We start from the raw sequence: 17965 nt of genomic DNA, 5'->3' as shown, positions 1-17965 counted from the left end.
AATACTATTTAAATTTATTTTTATCATGGAATATCTTGCTTTCTCCATCAATGTTGATTAAAAAGTTACTGATATAGTAGACTGGTCTGATATCTGTGATCTCTTTGAGTATGCAAGATATATGCCTAGGTTTGGCTTTTAGAGTCTTTTATTTATTTATTTATTTATTTATTTATTTATTTATTTATTTATTTGATAAATCAGGTATAATTCTGATAGGTCTGCTTTTTTATATTACCTTGTAGCCGCCTGTGGCCACGTGAACTGGGTTCCCCTGAAAGGTGGGCTGGGGCTGAGAGAGATCAGAGGGTGAGAAAAGAATGAGGCCAAGACAAACCTTTCTGTTCAAAGCCTCTGAAGTTTACAGAGTCCGTGCTTATAAAGAGTGTAGGCCCATCCCCAACCAGCCCATTCTTGGTGCCTGGAGCCAGCCCATAGGCGATCTATAGGGTGTGTCTCCGGAACGTCTCAAGGACTTTTCAGCAGGAAGCAGTCTTGGAGAAGAGCAAATAGAGCCATCAAGGTCAGAAGGCTCTACCCTAGGTAATCTCCTTCCTCGTGGCAACAAGGTCAAAGTCTGGATCAGCCTACTTCAAGGCTGAAGAAGGCTACATTACTTGAACTTTTTTCCCTGCGGCTTTTAATATTGTTTCTTTGTTCTTTATATTTAATGTTTTGATTATTATGTTTTAGGAAGATTTTCTTTTCTAGTCCAATCTGTTTGGTGTTCTCAAAGCTTCTTTTATGTTTGTAGGCATCTCTTTTATTTTAGGTTGGAGAAGTTTATTTCTATGATTTTGTTGAAAATATTTTCTGGCCTTTGAAGCTGAGATTCTTTCTTCTTCTTCTTCTTCTTCTTCTTCTTCTTCTTCTTCTTCTTCTTCTTCTTCTTCTTCTTCTTCTTCTTCTTCTTCTCCTTCTCCTTCTCCTTCTCCTTCTCCTTCTCCTTCTCCTTCTCCTTCTCCTTCTCCTTCTCCTTCTCCTTCTCCTTCTCCTTCTCCTTCTCCTTCTCCTTCTCCTTCTCCTTCTCCTTCTCCTTCTCCTTCTCCTTCTTCTCCTTCTCCTTCTTCTTCTTCTTTTTCTTCTTCTTCTTCCTCCTCCTCCTCCTCTTCATCCTCTTCATCCTCTTCTTCTATTCTTAGTATTCTTAGGTTTGTTCTTCATATTGTCCCAGATTTCTTAGATGTTGTCAGGAACTTTTAGATTTAACATTTTCATTGACTGATGTATCAGTTTTCAATTATATCTTCTATGACTGCAATTCTCTTTTCCATCTTTTGTATTCTGTTGGTGATAATTGGGTCTATAATTCCTCTTCTCTTCCTTATGTCTTCCAGCTCCAGAATACCTTCAGTTTGTGTTTTCTTTATTGTTTCTATTTCCATTTTCATGTCTTGAGCTGTTTTATTATTAATTTTCTTCACCTGCTTGATTGTGTTTTTCTGTATTTCTCTAAAAGTTTTATTCATTTCCTCTTTAAGAGACTCTATGATTTTAATAAGATTGGATTTAAGTTCATCTCCTTGTGCTTCAGCTGTGTTTGGGTAGGGCTTGCTATAGTTGGGTAGCTGGGCTCTAGTAGTGCCATACTGCCCTGGCTCTTGTTGGTTGTGTTCTTATGCTGGCCATTAGCCATCTGGTTGTCCCTGGTTTTGGCTGGATATTCCTAATGTTGGGAGGATTCCTCCAGGAGTCAGTTGTCCTGACAATGAAGGTCAGGGAACAGTGTGTAGTTAACCTTTACTGGCTGAGCCCCAGATGGACCTTTCAGGCAGAGGATTGGTTTGGAGGGGTCTAACATGGACATTCCTGTGGCCCTCAACAGCCTACTAGGGAAAACAGCTGATGGAGCTCAAGGGATAGTCAGAAGCTCACCTCTGATGTATATGCCCCAGGTGGAGCCTAAGTTTGGGTTTTCATCATCTACTCTATTCTCATCTTCAGGTGTTGAGCAGTTTTATTCATTTCCTCACATTGTTTGCTTGTATTTTCCTGGATTTCTAAAAATGATTTATTCAGTTCCTATTTAAGAGTCTATCATTTTCATAGACTTTTTTGAGTGTTGGTTTGTTTGTTTGTTTGCTACAGTTGTGTTTTGTGTGTTAGGATTTCTGGGCTCCAGCAGAGATATCATGTCTTGGCTGTTACTGATTACCATTTACAGCCATCAAGGCATTTGGGAATAAGATGATATAAGTTTGGGTGATGATATTTGGGTTTGCTGCTATTGAATGTGTGCTTTAATCTTGGGTTTTTGCTTCCTCCCTTGGCATTAGGAGAGTATTATGGCTATGTGATGCCTGTTAGGAATTTATTTATGTATCCGTTTCCCTGGACTGCCTAGCTAGTGTGTTCCCAGATTGCTAGGGTTGAAAGCTTAGATAATGGTAAGAATTGCGGGAAGGGATGTCGAAGGAGAAGATCTTTATGTTCCATTGGGGATGGTATCTTAGAGGAAAGGAAATGGCAGAAGGTTTTCTACGATGAAGCTGAGTATGAGATTGGGGGCATGGATCTGGAGAAGCAAAAGCAGAGTGTGGATCCACTGTTGGCTTATCTACTTCCTTGGCAGGAGTGGCCTTTAGGAAGAAACAAGGTCCTTACTGGGGTTCAGGGCTGGGACAAAGCAAAGAATTAGAGGAGAGAGGTGAATAAGGGAAGATCTGTAAAATATATGGATGTGAAGAGGGGGAAGGAAGGCTATCAGAATTATTCTTATGCATAACTGAATATGAGACTGAAGGATTGGATCTGGGGGAACAGAAGAAGAGAGCAACATTTCTTTATAAAATCAATTCTACTACATCTCTAAGACAATGATATCGTGACTAAGTAACAGATATTATTACATTCCTTGGGAGTCAAATATTTAGAGAAGAAAGATATAAATAAATGTGTTAGCCTGACATTCAACTTTCTGTGCTCTCTTTCAGGAACTGTCATTTGTTGTTTGTAGTCTTTGGTCAAAAGAACCTAAAAACTGAGCAGAGCATCTGCAATCTCCATATGTGTTTATACATGAAAGAGTGGGTGGAAATAAATTAACCCTCACAAAGATTGAAACCTAATTCAAATTAACTTAGTCCTGATAAATAGGATGTTGTCCCTATCTGCCAGGGAGTACAATAAAATCCCTACTACATGAAGATAATGTAATCTAGAGCTTCAATTTGTCTTTATAATTTATTCATATACCACAGGAGTAAGCAACTATGATCTGCCAGCTGATGTGACCACCATCTGTTTTTGTACTGACTGCAAGATATAGAAGAGTTTAGAATTTTAAATCAATTAAAATAAATAAACAGAAAAATATTTTGTGAAACAAAAAGTGTATGACAATTTAATTTTATTGGTTTTGAATGTATACCACATGCTTCAATTTATGTATTATCTATATCCATTGTTGCTATAATTTTGCAAAATTTAGTGCAACAGATATTATGGTCTAATACCTTAAATTACAAAGTTCTTTGGCCCTCATAGATGACTAGTAGAAGGTTCCAAATGTAAAAGAGCTACAGAGAAACATCAGAAAAAGAACAAAGTGCTAAAATTCAAGTAGAGGGCAAAACACACAGTAGGAAGAGACCAAAAATATTTACTCAATGGGCTTGATTGAATACAGCTTTCAGATGACTTTAATTGTTGCAAATCCTCCCACAGAAGATCCACAGTGAGTATCACGTCTGTATAAAGCATTGCCTTTTACTGGGAACAGAACTGGACTTGCCGCTTCCTAATGTAATACAGCCAAAATGATAAGGTATGACCCCATACTAAAGTGCATTACATGGATATTTGTCTTATTATTATACATTGTATATGTGCATACCATGACATGTACAGTTAAAGCCAGGATCATTTTTCAAAAATTAAAGATCTGTTATCAACTGGAAAAAGTGATACTTCTTTGGTGACTTTGAAGAAGTAGTGTGTTGTGTTTAAACAGCACCTGTAAGAGAACAATGTGCAAAACACCTTGTAATTTCCATAAACAGAACACTCACAACACTTCACAACTGGAGGAAAAAATCAACTCCTGTCTTTTAATCACAAGTAACTAAATTCTTTCAACAGTGTTTCAAAGTGCATACCACTCTGAAGCAATGGCCACACTCCATTAAATATTCTACAGGTTCCTGAGACCTTGAGTAGAAGATTCAACAGCTGGTGCCTACATACCCTGAATAAGGAAACTGAAGTCAAAACTCTGTATCATTTTAAGGTACTGAGTTTCATATGCAACAATAGAAAACTACTCAATTCAGTATTGGCTGTTAGAAAATATAGTCAATAACTGAATGGTTTCAACTTTTGATGGGAAATAAAAATGAATGGAAGAACATTTTCAAAGTGGTAGAAGAAAATAACTGCTCTGTGAGAGTTCCAAACTCAGTGAAATATCTATAAAAAGGAACCAAGTTTAGTTACTGAATTTGTATCATGTTTCTGTGTACAACTTTGAAAAAGTCCAACAAGTCACAGTAATGAGAATGCTCATCTGGAAATTTCCTATATTTCATGACAATACAAGTCTTTGTCACTAAGTGAATGGGATTAGGTGTCTGCCTCTTATACAGCCAGCATTAGAAAGACTAACTCACACAGGAGGAGACATGGATGATGCAATTTTGGTTCTGCCTTCTGAGTTTTTCTTCCAAGACCTGTATGGATACCAAGATTTTATTTTTAAAACAGGAATGATAACAATACTCTCGTCCTCCTCTTTGGCTCTTCTCAAAATTAAGTAAGAGACTGTATCTAAAAGCACTTTTTGTATTGCAGGTTTATTGACATTTCAGAACTACCATTCAGGAGATACACCACCACCACCCTCTTCTGCCCCTGCAATAGAGATAGAGGACCTGATAGAAAGAGCTATGGAAAAGACACAAATAGTTGTAACCATGAGACAGGCAGAGAGGAAATGGCTTCTAGATTACCCATACTCTAAAATTGACTAATGCCAAGAAGAAAGGTGTCCAGAAAAGAAACCAACAAATATTCATAAGACCTAAAGCACTGTTTCACCTCCTAGGAAAGTTTTGGCTGTAAATGCAGAGAAAATCCTATGGTATATTTTTCTTTGTCTTTGTCCTTTCATTCTCCCCCTCTCCTTCCTTCATTTTTCCCATCTTCCAAAATTTATGCCCCCTTTAAATTCAGATTTATATAGGAAATCTATTATTAATATCCCTCTTTTTCTTTTTTTCCCCCATTTCAGAGACATAAGACACAAGTCCTTAGGGAACAGCCTTTCTCATAGGTTCACATAAATAGGCATATGAGTGGAGAAAAATGCACAGGTGGCTCCTGGCACTGTTGAATGGCCAATTTCAGGGCTCAGTCTTCAGACTGTATTCACTAAGGACACGTTCCTCCACAGTATCCCCTATAATGTGTCCAGGTATCACTGAGTGGGTCACATCACAAGTTATCAGGCATGGGTCTGAGGCCAGATACTCCTCAATGCAAACTGCGAGGTTCTTCCTATGAGGAGATATTTAAGATTTGATCAGCTTGAGACAAACCTCCTGAGGATTGAATATTAATTCAGATTTATGTCATCTACATTGCTTCACTCAGCCATGTATAGAGCATAGTACAGAAGTTCAAGCTGCTCATATCTGTGGGGTTAGAATATGTGATTCACCAATCTCTAGCATTCTATTTCTCCATAGATAAGAAAAGTTAAGGCAAGGTCACATTTAAGGTCCCTTTCATCCCGAAATTTGTGTCTCTCACTAGTTTGCATCTATGCCACCATGTCATGATTATTCAAGCACAGAGGCACAGAAAGGATTTTTCATGCAGAGTAGATGGATTTCTTTACATACTATTTTACTTGGCAACTCGGGTCTCTCATTGAACTTGTCTGTGTATCTAAATTTCAGGTGTTTCAGACTGTGTCCAATTCTTCATTTCTGATTTTTCCTTCATTGCCACTCATTTTAACTCCAGGAAGAACATTAGAATGCAGGGATAGTATTTCAATATTTTGTGTTCCCTAAATTATATTACTTATACAAGAGTTGTTTTGATTTGATACTTCATGAATATTTTCATCTATGTCAAAGAGTGAATAAGTTCTACATATGAATGAAATTTACACTCGTACACTTATCTATTTGGCCTCCTCTGCCACCTCTCATCTATAACAAATTGTTCCTTGCCAAGACCATAAAGCAACATTAGCTTTCCAAAATAGACCACTACAAATTCTCATGAACTTCCAATGGCTAATTGAAGGTTTTCTGTAAATTAAGTCAGCAATTTTCCCCTTGCAGCCATTGGAAAGAAAAGTATATGGTCAACATCCAAGTTGGAGACAAAAAGAAAAAAAGAAATCATTCACCTGGTGAGTATTCTGGGAACATGTGCCCTTGGAGAAAGGTTCTGATCACCACTAATTCTTACTGAGAGGGAGATGAACAGAAAAGGGATACTTATTAGAATCAACATGTGAAGCTTCCAGATAGGCATAGGAAAAGCAGCCAGAAGCCCAGGTCAATGGATAACCTAGAGAACTAAGCTGTTTTCCAGCTCTAGGAAGTTGTTTAGCCCATGTGTCCACCTGGCACTTCATCAACTGCCACAACATTCCTACTCTAAAGCTGTAGTCTAATGATTTGTGTACACACACACACACACACACACACACACACACTCACACTGCAATATGTGTTCTTTCTTTCTTTTTTTTTTAAAGATTTATTTATTATATATAAGTACACTGTAGCTGTCTTCAGACACTCCAGAAGAGGGCGCCAGATCTCGTTGTGGATTGTTGTGAGCCACCATGTGGTTGCTGGGATTTGAACTCTGGACCTTCGGAAGAGCAGTCGGGTGCTCTTACCCACTGAGCCATCTCACCAGCCCCATGTTCTTTCTTTCTTAAACACTGGAAAGTTATAGGGTTATAGGCACACTTTCAGTGACTTTCAGCAGAGCATCATGGTTAAAGATGACTTACTGGAGGGTAGAGGCATCAGAAAGATGACTTACTGGAGGGTAGAGGCATCAGACTGCAGAGAAAATAAAATTTTGTATGAAAAGTCTTTAGAAAAAGAAAAAAGAAAGACTTCTAAATGCTAATGAAAAAAATCATTTTTTAAAACAAGTTTTAAGGAGATAATACTGTGTTCCTGACAACTAAATTGAATCAGAGTGAATTTATTTCAATAAACATGATGGAATCATTTTTTAAAGTTTCTCTACAATATATCATAGCTAAAATTTTGAGCAAAGTTCTTGTGTCAATCACTGTTTTAGAAATGGAATTCTAAAAGTATAATAGTTTAGGGGTGACAAGAAATGGACTGAACCCATAGTCTTGAGTGCATCAACGTCATTGCTTGGTATTCCCTGATACCACACCTCTATCAGAGGAAATGAAGAGATTATAATGAAAAGAAAGTGAAGTCTTAGGTATTCAGAAACCTCAGATTATCTCAAAAACTAGCACTGTGATCCCAGATATTTATTCATAATCAGCATAGAAGGGAAAAAAATCCTGAAATAGAAATGCACTGGAGGCAACATACCTGAGAACAGAGGATAAACCTTGAGGCTAAGATTCCTTAGTCAGAATAATTCCTGAAAGGGACTGATTGAGGGCCTCACCTCAACCTTATTTCATCATTGCAGAAATGGATATGTAAGCCTGGTGGGTACAAGGTGGGAATGTACATCAGAATTTACTAGATGACTTCAGAAGAGAGATGGCATTGCATTCACTGCCAGACTTATGTTTAACAGCTTTGAACCAAGTTCACCAGAACTGTGAGGCAAACATTTTGAACTGCATTTTGACCAATGTCACCAAAATGAATCTACCATTAATTCTAAAACACCAGACACTAAAGCAAAAGGTATCTTCATTCCTGATCAAACTCCATGTGTGAATTGTGTGTGTGTGTGTGTGTTTTATGTTTATTTGAATTAAAAGGCTTGTTCATTTCCACAGGCTGTCTTAGTCCTTAGGAATTCCCATGTCTAATGACACATTTACAAGAGATCAACTGCCTCTGCAGGGTCATATCACAGGATCAGATGCACTCTGGATGCCACGGAAATTATTTGACCCTCAGAGTATATTTGTTTCCCAGTGTAGATGATTGGTGCGGAGTGCAAATGTGAGAGAGGAGCTTCTTCCTCATGCCAAACATTCCTTCTCTTCTTCTGTGGTGGATAGAATGGCATTAAGTGCTATAGTGAAGTCTGACTAAAGTTTGAACCCAAGAAACTTCTTGATACTGAAGAAACAATATTTGGAAACAACCTATACATTTTAATGATGGCTTGGGCATCTATTCATTAATAATTATACATAAGTTGTGATCAAATTGCTTATATTTATAATACCTGTGTTTATTCTAGAGTTGAGGCTAACCTTAAAAAGGAAACTATATATTTACTGGACTCCTTTCAATCTCTATCCCTCTTTACTCCTGTGTTGAAAGTTAAAAAACAAAAATAAAAATAAGAACAAAACCAAAGGTTGCCTACAGAGGACTAATGTCCAAAATATATAAAGAACTCAAGAAACTTAACATCAAAAAAGCCCCCAAATAATCCATTTAAAATCTAGGGTACATATGTAAACCGAGAATTTTCAAAGACAAATCTCAAATAGAGAAGAAACACTTTAAGAAATGGTCAACATCCTTAGCCATAAGGGAAATGCAAATCAAAACAACTCTGAGATTCTATCTTATACCTATCAGAATGGTTAAGATAAAAAATACATGTGACAGCTTGCAAGAATGTGGAGCAAAGGGAACACTTCCCCATTGCTGGTGGGAGTGCTGATTTACACAATCACTTTGAAAATCAATATGGTGATTTCTCAGAAAATTGAGAATAGTTCTACCTCAAGACCCATCTATTTCATTCTTGCCCATATACTCAAAGGATTCTTCATTCTACAACAAAAACAATTGCTCCACCATGTTCATAGCTTTATTTGTAAAACCAGAAATTAAAAACAACTGATGTTTCTCAACCAAAGAATGGATAAAGAAAATGTTGTGTACTTACAAAATGGCATATTTCTTAGCTGTTAAATAAATGACATCATAAAATTTGGCTACATTGCAAATGGATGGAACTAGAAAAAATTATCCAGAATGAGGTACTTCAGACCCAGAAAGACAAATAGGGTATGTACTCACTTACAAATGGATATTGACTATGAAGTAAAGGATAATCATTCTATCATATGCAGACTGAGAGAAGATAAGTAAGAAGGAAGGCACAAGTGGGGACTAATGGATCTCTCTGTGAAGGATAAATAAAATAGACATCATGGTTAGAGGGATAGAGGGGCATAGAATCGAGAGGGATCAGGAGGGAGAGAGAACTAAAATTGGGCAAGGCATCTCACAGATGAGTCCCACAGAAAGCTCCCAGAACCTCTGGCTCTTAAAAATCTCTCTGTCCCCTTTTCTGCAATATTACATAAGCCTTGCATGTGGAAGATGTTTTGTAGATATATATTTTGAGATTGGGCTCCCAAATTGCTGGTCTAGTTATGCTAGTTAGGAAATGGAAACAACATACATGTCCTTCAATTGATAAATATATAATGAAAGTGTTATACATATACATTATAGAATATTGTAGAATATTATGGAATATTCATTTGTAAAGAAAAATGAAACCTTTAACTGCAGGTAAATGGATGGAACTAGAAAAGATGATGTTCAATGAGCTAACCTAGGTCCAGAAAGATAAATGTTGTATGTTCTTTCTCTTTGGAGGCTCCTAGCTCGAAATCTTTGGATATAAGTGAATTCCCCATCAAAAGGAAACATCTCTTTGCAACAGCAAAACTCACGACAAAGAAAATGATCAAAACACATTAACCTTGTGGCATTGCTTCCATTTCCATCTGTTTTCTCAGCTATGAACCTCAGGACTGTGGATAATACCTCTCTTCGTAGCTGACATATTTCTTTCCCTGTGTGCACTGGTTATTCCTAAGTCAGTAGAGCACTTCTATCTTCTTTGAAGACATATCTCCAGAGTTTTGAAGTTATCCCAGTTATAATGCTGTTAGCAAATTGCAATGATAGAATACAAAAGTGTTTTGACAGAAGGCTGCATATTTATATATTGCCTCACTTATTTATCACAAAGGCTACACATTGACACCTTTGCCTTCAACAAAGAAGTTTTGTCAAGATATGTTCAAAGTTATTTGTTCATGTCTTCTAGGACCCTACTAGAATTTTCTTCCCTATTCATTTGTGTAACTAACAAAAATAGTTTTTAAGATGTGTATGATCATTCATGAATGCAAATAAATCTACTTAAATCCATTCAGGTATGAGTAGCACTTGTGTGCAGATTTTTCTACCACATACTTCCATGTATGCTTGGAAGTAGGACCCAGATAAATGTAACTACCCCAGGAGGATACTTTTATCAATCAATTTAACTTGATTTGTTTTTTTCTAATTTTGATCTTATAGGTAAAGGCATTATTGAAAAAGCAGAAAAATAAGTTCATGCCTGTAAAACCAAAGAAAATGTCTTCAAAGCATGTTATATTAAGAGGAAGAAGACCTAAGACCCACAGTATTTTGCAGAGCAACTTTGACCTTCATGATTCTCAAACTGTTCACCACTGGGTTCAGTAGAGGGGTGATGACAGTGTAAGTCACTGAGATGAGCTGTCCTGCCCCAGCAAAATCTGGGACTTTAGTTTTAGGTAGATGATTGGTACACAGCCATAATGGATGATGACCACTATGAGGAGGGAGGCATGGGTGGCAAAGGCATTCTTTTAACCTTCAGTGAGGAAATCTTAAGGATGGTGGAATTGATAACAACATAAGAGATGAAAATGAGGCCCATGGGTAAGACAAGGACACTGACAACAAAGTTTATGATCTCATTGTTATTTGGGCAGACCATTTTTTTTCAGGGCTCTCAAATTGCAGAAGAATTGAACAACTGAAGCCATAAAAGAAGGGCAGACCAAACACTGATATAGCTTGTACAATAGCCACACTGATGCCAATTCCCAGAAACCCAGTTGCCAAGTGGATATAGGCTTTCCTACCCATGATTATATCGAAAACCTTAGGTAATTGCAGATGGTCACAGAGTTTTTATTTATTTTTAATTGGATATTTTAATTTTTTACATTTCAAATGTTATCCCCTTTCCAGTTTTCACCTCTGGAAACCCCAATCACATCACCTTCCCTCTGATTCTATAAAGATGCTCCCCCTCCCACCCACTTATTCCTGCTTCCCCACCCCAGCATTCCCCTACACTGGGGTCTTCATAGGGCCAAGGGCCTCTCTTTCCATTGATATCTGACAAGGCCATCCTCTGCTATGCATGTGGCTGGAACAATGGGTCAACTCATATGTACTCTTTGATTGATGGTTTAGTCTCTGGGAGCTCTGGGGATGTGGTTGGTAGATATTGTTGTCCTTCCTATGGGCTTTCAAAACCCTTCAGCTTTTTCAGTCCCTTCTCTAATTCCTCCATTGGACCACATAGTTCTAATAACTCATTACTGTGCTAATAAATCAATTGTTGATGCCAAAAGTTAGATAAAAGAAGAGCTAAGTTACACAGCCTTAGGTATCTATGACCTGGTGAGGATTAAGGAGGGCAAAGATCATACAAGGAATTGTGGCAATGGTATAGCAAGCCTAAGAGATGGAAACCATGCTCATGAAAAAAATACATGGGTGTATGGAATGATGCTCCAGGTGAATGATTGTCACAGTGACCACACACCAACACCTGGAATCCTCCAGTGATCATCTTTTGCTGATCAACCTGTGCAGATTGTTGCAAGCATGCAAAGTTCTAAATGCTGTCTCAGTTTCAACATTTTGTTTTAAAAGATGTATTTTCACCATACAGTTTCCCATTGCTTTTATGTTTGCTCGGGCTCTTGCAACTTTCCATTGGGGTTAACTAGCATGAATGAATTATATATATATATATATATATACACACACACAATAAGACTGATATTTTGCTCATCAGCTTTATGCTATGGTCCTTCACCCAGCAAAGGATTTGGGTGATGCTAAAGAATGTTCCTTTAATGATGGCTAATATTCATTTCTGTGTGTATGCCCATCTTATTTCAAGATGTCCCAGCTAAACTTTCAGCTTATTAGCTATTTTTCCAGAACCATGGTACACATCAGAGTACTAATGGCTGTCTCTGTCCACTCCCAAATAAGTGAACCACACTGAGCCAGTTTATCTACAGATTTTTCTCAACCTCCACTGAAAATAAAGTCTGATTCCTCTAACACCAAAGCACTATCTCGCAGAGAAAGTTCAAAGCAACAAGAACAAAAGATTATAATCCCTAAACTATAGGGGCAAAAAAATTGGTGGCTGACCATTTGATATTTGATAGCCAACTTGAGGACTCTTTCCTAGAGAACACCATTTTTCCCACCCCAAGTATTCATTGGTTGTCTGTGGTTTTGCTAGGAATGGGGTCTCTTGCCCCTTATGTAATAGCATGCTTATTGTTGTTGTCACCCTTGCCTTTTTAGGCAGCCATGTTGTTGAGATTTCACAGGTATAGCTTCTATAAAATTTTTAGGAGAAATAATCTCACATAAAAATTCCAATTTCTCTGACCCTTACATTCTTTCCACCCTTCTTCTGTGATGTTCTCTGGAACTTAGATGTGTTAGTCATATGGTTCAGATGAGGCTGGATCATGTAATTGGATTGGGTTGGATAACACAGGATCACTTGTTTTCACCATCAGATATGCTGTAATTTTCTGTAATGCTCTCCATATGTTACACAGTACAGTTTATTTGGTGAAGTATAAGAACTACAGTTATCTGTGAATATAAGGACAAATACTTTGGAAACCATATGCATGCAAAAACATGCCCAATCCCATTGTATCTAGATATTTATAAATATATGACACACACACAATTTATTTATTTAAATATATTTTATGTATTTATTATATTCTTGTGTGTGTGTGTGTGTGTGTGTGTGTGTGTGTGTGTTCATGTTATGAAACAACAATTTAGGAAAAGTGGTAGAGCCAGAAATTTGATGAAATGTAACGGGAGTAACCTATGCTTCATTGGATGTACAGAATTATATATATATATATATATATATATATACATACATACATACATATAAGTAAAATTTTTTAAAGTAAAATTTTAATTAGTAAAATAATGTTTAATTTTACTTTTAACTTTTAAAAATGGATGAGAACCCACAATATTAAGTGTTTTTCACAGACTCTGGATAGTCCAACTTCAAACTCTAGATTTTCGGTTAGTTCTTTGTCTCTAGTCAATTGTTATTTCTTAAAATGGTTGCCTATTATACTGTAATTAAATTTATTATATATTTTATTTATTTACATTTCAAATGTTACCCCTTTTCCTATTTACCCCTCTGGAACCCCCTATCCCATTTCCCCTCCCCCTGCTTCTATGACTGCGTTCCCCCACCTACCAACCCATTTCCACTTCCTGATACTAGCATTTCCCTACACTAGGGCATCAAGCCTTCACATGGCCTAGGGCCTCTCTTCCCATTAATGTCCTACAAGGCCATCCTCTGCTACATATGCAGCTGGAGCAATGGGTCCCTCCATGTGTACTCTTTAGTTGGTGGTTTAGTCACTAGGAACTCTGGAGAGGTCTAGTTGGTTGATACTGTTGTTCATCCTGTGGGGTTGCAAGCCGCTTCAGCTTCTTCAGTCCTTTCTATAACTCTTCTATTGGGGACCCCATGCTCAGTCAGTCCAGCAGCTGGATGTGGTCATCCACCTGTATTTGTCAGGCTCTGGCAGAGCCTCTCAGGAGGCAGCTATATCAGGCTCCTGTCAGCAAACACTTCTTGGCATCCACTTTATTGTCTGGGTCTGGTGACTGTATATGGGATAGATTCCCAGGTTGGACAGTCTCTGGACGGCCTTTCCTCCAGTCTCTGCTCCACACTTTGTCTCTGTATTTCCTCCTGTGGGTATTTTGTTATCCTTTCTAATAAGGACTGAAAGTCTCCATACTCTGGTGTTCCGTCTTAAGCTTCATGTGGTCTGTGAATTGTACCTTCTGTATTCTGAGCTTGTGGGCTAATATCATCTTATCAGTGAGTATATACCATGTGTATTCTTTTGTGATTGGTTTACTTCACCCAGGATGGTATTTTCTAATTCCACCTATTTGCCTAAGAATTTAATGAAGTCATTGTTCTTAATAGCTGAGTAGTACTTCATTGTGTAAATGTACCACAATTTCTGTATCCATTCCTCTATTGAAGGATATCTTGGTTCTTTCCAGCTTCTGGCTATTATAAGTTAGGCTGCTATGAACATAGTGAAGCATGTATCCTTTTTATATGTGAGAGCATCTTTTGGACATATGCCCAGGAGTGGTATAGCTGGGTCATCAGGCAGTACTATGTCCAGTTCTCTGAAGAACCACCAGAATGATTTTCACAGTGGTTGTACCAGCTTAAAATCCCACCAGCTATGGAATAGTATTCCTCTTTTTCCACATCCTCAACAGCATCTGTTGTCACCTGAGTTTTTGATCTTAGCCATTCTAACTGGTATGAGGTGGAATCTTAGGGTTGTGTTGATTTGCATATCCCTGATGACTAAAAATGTTGAACATTTTTTAGGTGTTTCTCAGCCATTCAGTATTTCTCAGTTGAGAATTCTTTGTTTAGCTATGTACCCAAATTTTTTTTTGAGTTTCAGAATCCTTTATTTCTTTTTAATTTTTAATATTTTTTATTACGTATTTTCCTCAATTACATTTTCAATGCTACCTCAAAAGTCCCCCATACCCCCCCCCCCCACTTCCCTACCCACCCATTCCCATTTTTTTTTTTTTTGGCCCTGGTGTTCCCCTGTACTGGGGCATATAAAGTTTGTGTGTCCAATGGGTCTCTCTTTCCAGTGATGGCCGACTAGGCCGTCTTTTGATACATATGCAGCTAGAGTCAAGAGCTCCGAGGTATGTTATTTGGTTCTCTGGAGTCTAACTTCTTAAGTTCTTTGTATATATTGGATATTAGCCCTCTATTGGATATAAGGTTGGTAAAGATCTTTTCCCAATCTGTTGGTTGCCATTTTGTCCTATTGACAGTGTCCTTTCCTTTACAGAAGCTCTAAAATTTTATGAGATCCTGTTTGTCAATTCTAGATCTTAGAGCTTAAGCCATTGGTGTTCTGTTTGGGAAATTTTCCCTGTGCCCATGTGTTCGAGGCTCTTCCCCACTTTCTCTTCTATTAGTTTCAGTGTTTCAGGTTTTCTGTGGAGGCCCTTGATCCACTTGGACTTGCACTTTATACAAGGAGATTAGAATGGATCAATTTGCATTCTTCTACATGCTGACCTCCAGTTGAACCAGTTGTTGAAAATGCTGTCTTTTTTCCACTGAATGGTTTTAGCTCCTTTGTCAAAGATCAAGTGACCATATGTGTGTGGGTTCATTTCTGAGTCTTCAATTCTGACCATTTACCAGCTGCCTGTCTCTGTACCAATACCATGCAGTTTTTATTACTATTGCTCTTTAATAAAGCATGGCATCATGGATGGTGATTTCCCCAGAAGTTCTTTTATTGGTGAGAGTAAAAAGAGAGTAGTTTTCCCTATCCTGGGTTTTTTTGTTCTTCCAGATGAATTTGCAAATTGCTCTTTCTAACTCTGTGAAGAATTGAGTTGGAATTTTGATGAAGATTTCATTCAATCTGTAGATTGCTTTAGGCAAGATAGCTATTTTCATTATATAAATCCTGTCAATCCATGAGCATGGGAGATCTTTCCATCTCCTGAGATCTTCTTTGATTTCTTTCTTCAGAGACTTGAAAAAAAAAAGTTCTTGTCATACAGATCTTTCACTTGCTTGGTTAGAGTCCCACCAAGGTATTTTATATTATTTTGACTATTGTGAAGGGTGTCATTTCCCTAATTTCTTTCTCAGCCTGTTTATCCTTTGATGCGAGAAAGGCCACTGATTTTTTGGAGTTAATTTTATATCCATCCACTTTGCTGAAGTTGTTTATAAGTTTAAGGAGTTCTCTGGTAGAATTTTTAGGGTCATATAAGTATAATATCATATAAGTATAATATCTTTTGCAAATAGTGATATTTTGACGTCTTCCTTTCCAATCTCTATCCCTTTGACCTCCTTTTGTGGTCTAGTTGCTCTGGCTAGGACTTCAAGTACTATTTTGAATAGGTAGAAAGAGAGTGGGCAGCCTTGTCTAGTCCCTGATTTTAGTGGGATTGCTTCAATTTTCTCTCCACTTAGTTTGATGTTGGCTACAGGTTTCCTGTATATTGTTTTTACTATGTTTAGGTATGTGCCTTGAATTCCTGATCTTTCCAAGACATTTATCCTGAAGAGGTTTTGGATTTTGTCAAATGCTTTCTCAGCAACTAATGAAATGCTTATGTGTTTTTTCTTAGGGTTTGTTTATATAGTGGGTTATACTGATAGAGTTCCATATATTGAACAATACTTTCATCCCTGGGATGAAGCCTGTTTGATAATGATGGATGGTTGAATTTCTTCTCTGATCTAGTCTATTTGCAGTTCTGTAGGCTTGTTTTATTTTTATGGCCATCTCATTCTTTAGGTTAGGGCGGTTTTGTTCTATAATTATGTCAAAGATATTTACTGGCCCTTTGAGTTGGGAATCTTCTTTTCTCTTCTATACCTATTATCCTTAAGTTTCATCTTCTCATTGTGCCCTGGATATCCTGAATGTTTTTGGTTAGGAGCTTTTTGCTTTTTGCATTTTCTTTGACTATTTTGTCAATGTTTTCTATGGTATCTTCTGCACCTGAGATTCTCTCCTGTATCTCTTGTATTCTGTTGGTGATGCTTGCATCTATGACTCCTGATCTCTTTCCTAGGTTTTCTATCTCCAGAGTTTCCTCCCTTTGTGATTTCTTTATTGTTTCTTTTTCCATTTTTAGACCCTAAATAGTTTCGTTCAATTCCTTCACCTGTTTGGTTGTATTTTCCTGTAATTCTTTCAGGGATTTTTGTGTTTCCTCTTTAAGGTCTTCAACCTGTTTACCTGTGTTCTTCTATATTTCTTTAAGGGAGTTATTTATGTCCTTCTTAACATCCTCTATCATCATCATGAGATTTGATTTTAAATCTAAATCTTGCTTTTCTGGTGTGTTGGGGTATCCAGGACTTGATGTGGTGGGAGAACTGCATTCAGATGATGTCAAGTAGCCTGTTGCTTAGGTTCTTACACTAGCCTCTTGCCACCTGGTTAACTCTGGTGTTAGTTGGTCTTGCTGTCTCTGACTGGAGCTTGTCCCTCCTGTGGGCCTGTGAGTCTGTGATCTTAGGTGTGTGTGTCACCACTCCTGGGGAGACCAGCGCTCTCCTAGGTGGGGTTTGGTTACAGAAGGCTGTGAGACAGCCTTAGCTCCAGAGCACAGAAGGAGACTGGACGAATCCTGTCCTCAGCTGCTCTACTGTTCCCGTGCCTAGTATGCTCCTGGCCGGTCCTGCTTTGGACAGTTATTTGAGCAAAAGGGATGATCTCACCTCTGAGCTTAGGAGTGAAAGCAGTCCTGGGAGACTAGCTCTCTCCTGATAGGATTAGTGTGGGGAGGGCTGTGGAAAAGCCTTAGCTTCAGGGTACAGATGGAGATGCAAAGGATCTTATCCCAGCCTGTAATTAAATTTTATACATCTTTTGCTTTCTTCTTGTCACCATTAATATATATTTTGTTAATTCTATCTTTTGACACTCTTTCCTGATACTTCAACACATGTATCCATTAGAATACAAGTCTTTAAACATTATGACATAGAACCTGTTACAGATATATTATACAATCCTATAGATAAAACAATTGTGAAAAGGTCTAACTATACTTCAAAGGAAATGCTCACAAAAATAGAAGAGGGATATGGAATCTCCCAGAGGTAGAGAAAAATTATGCTCAAT

General features: G+C 37.7%; 1 pseudogene; it reads right to left on the bottom strand.

The window, feature by feature from the left end:
• Positions 1–10556: 10556 nt before the first annotated feature.
• LOC110305194 (olfactory receptor 10J3-like) lies at positions 10557–11937 on the bottom strand (annotated as a pseudogene).
• Positions 11938–17965: the final 6028 nt, after the last annotated feature.

The sequence above is a fragment of the Mus caroli genome, unplaced genomic scaffold (assembly GCF_978045245.1).
Source record: "Mus caroli unplaced genomic scaffold, Mus_caroli_1 scaffold_1, whole genome shotgun sequence".
NCBI classification, from domain to species: domain Eukaryota; kingdom Metazoa; phylum Chordata; class Mammalia; order Rodentia; family Muridae; genus Mus; species Mus caroli.
Note: the sequence above shows the minus strand (reverse complement) of the source record. Positions and strands in the feature narration are given on the sequence as shown.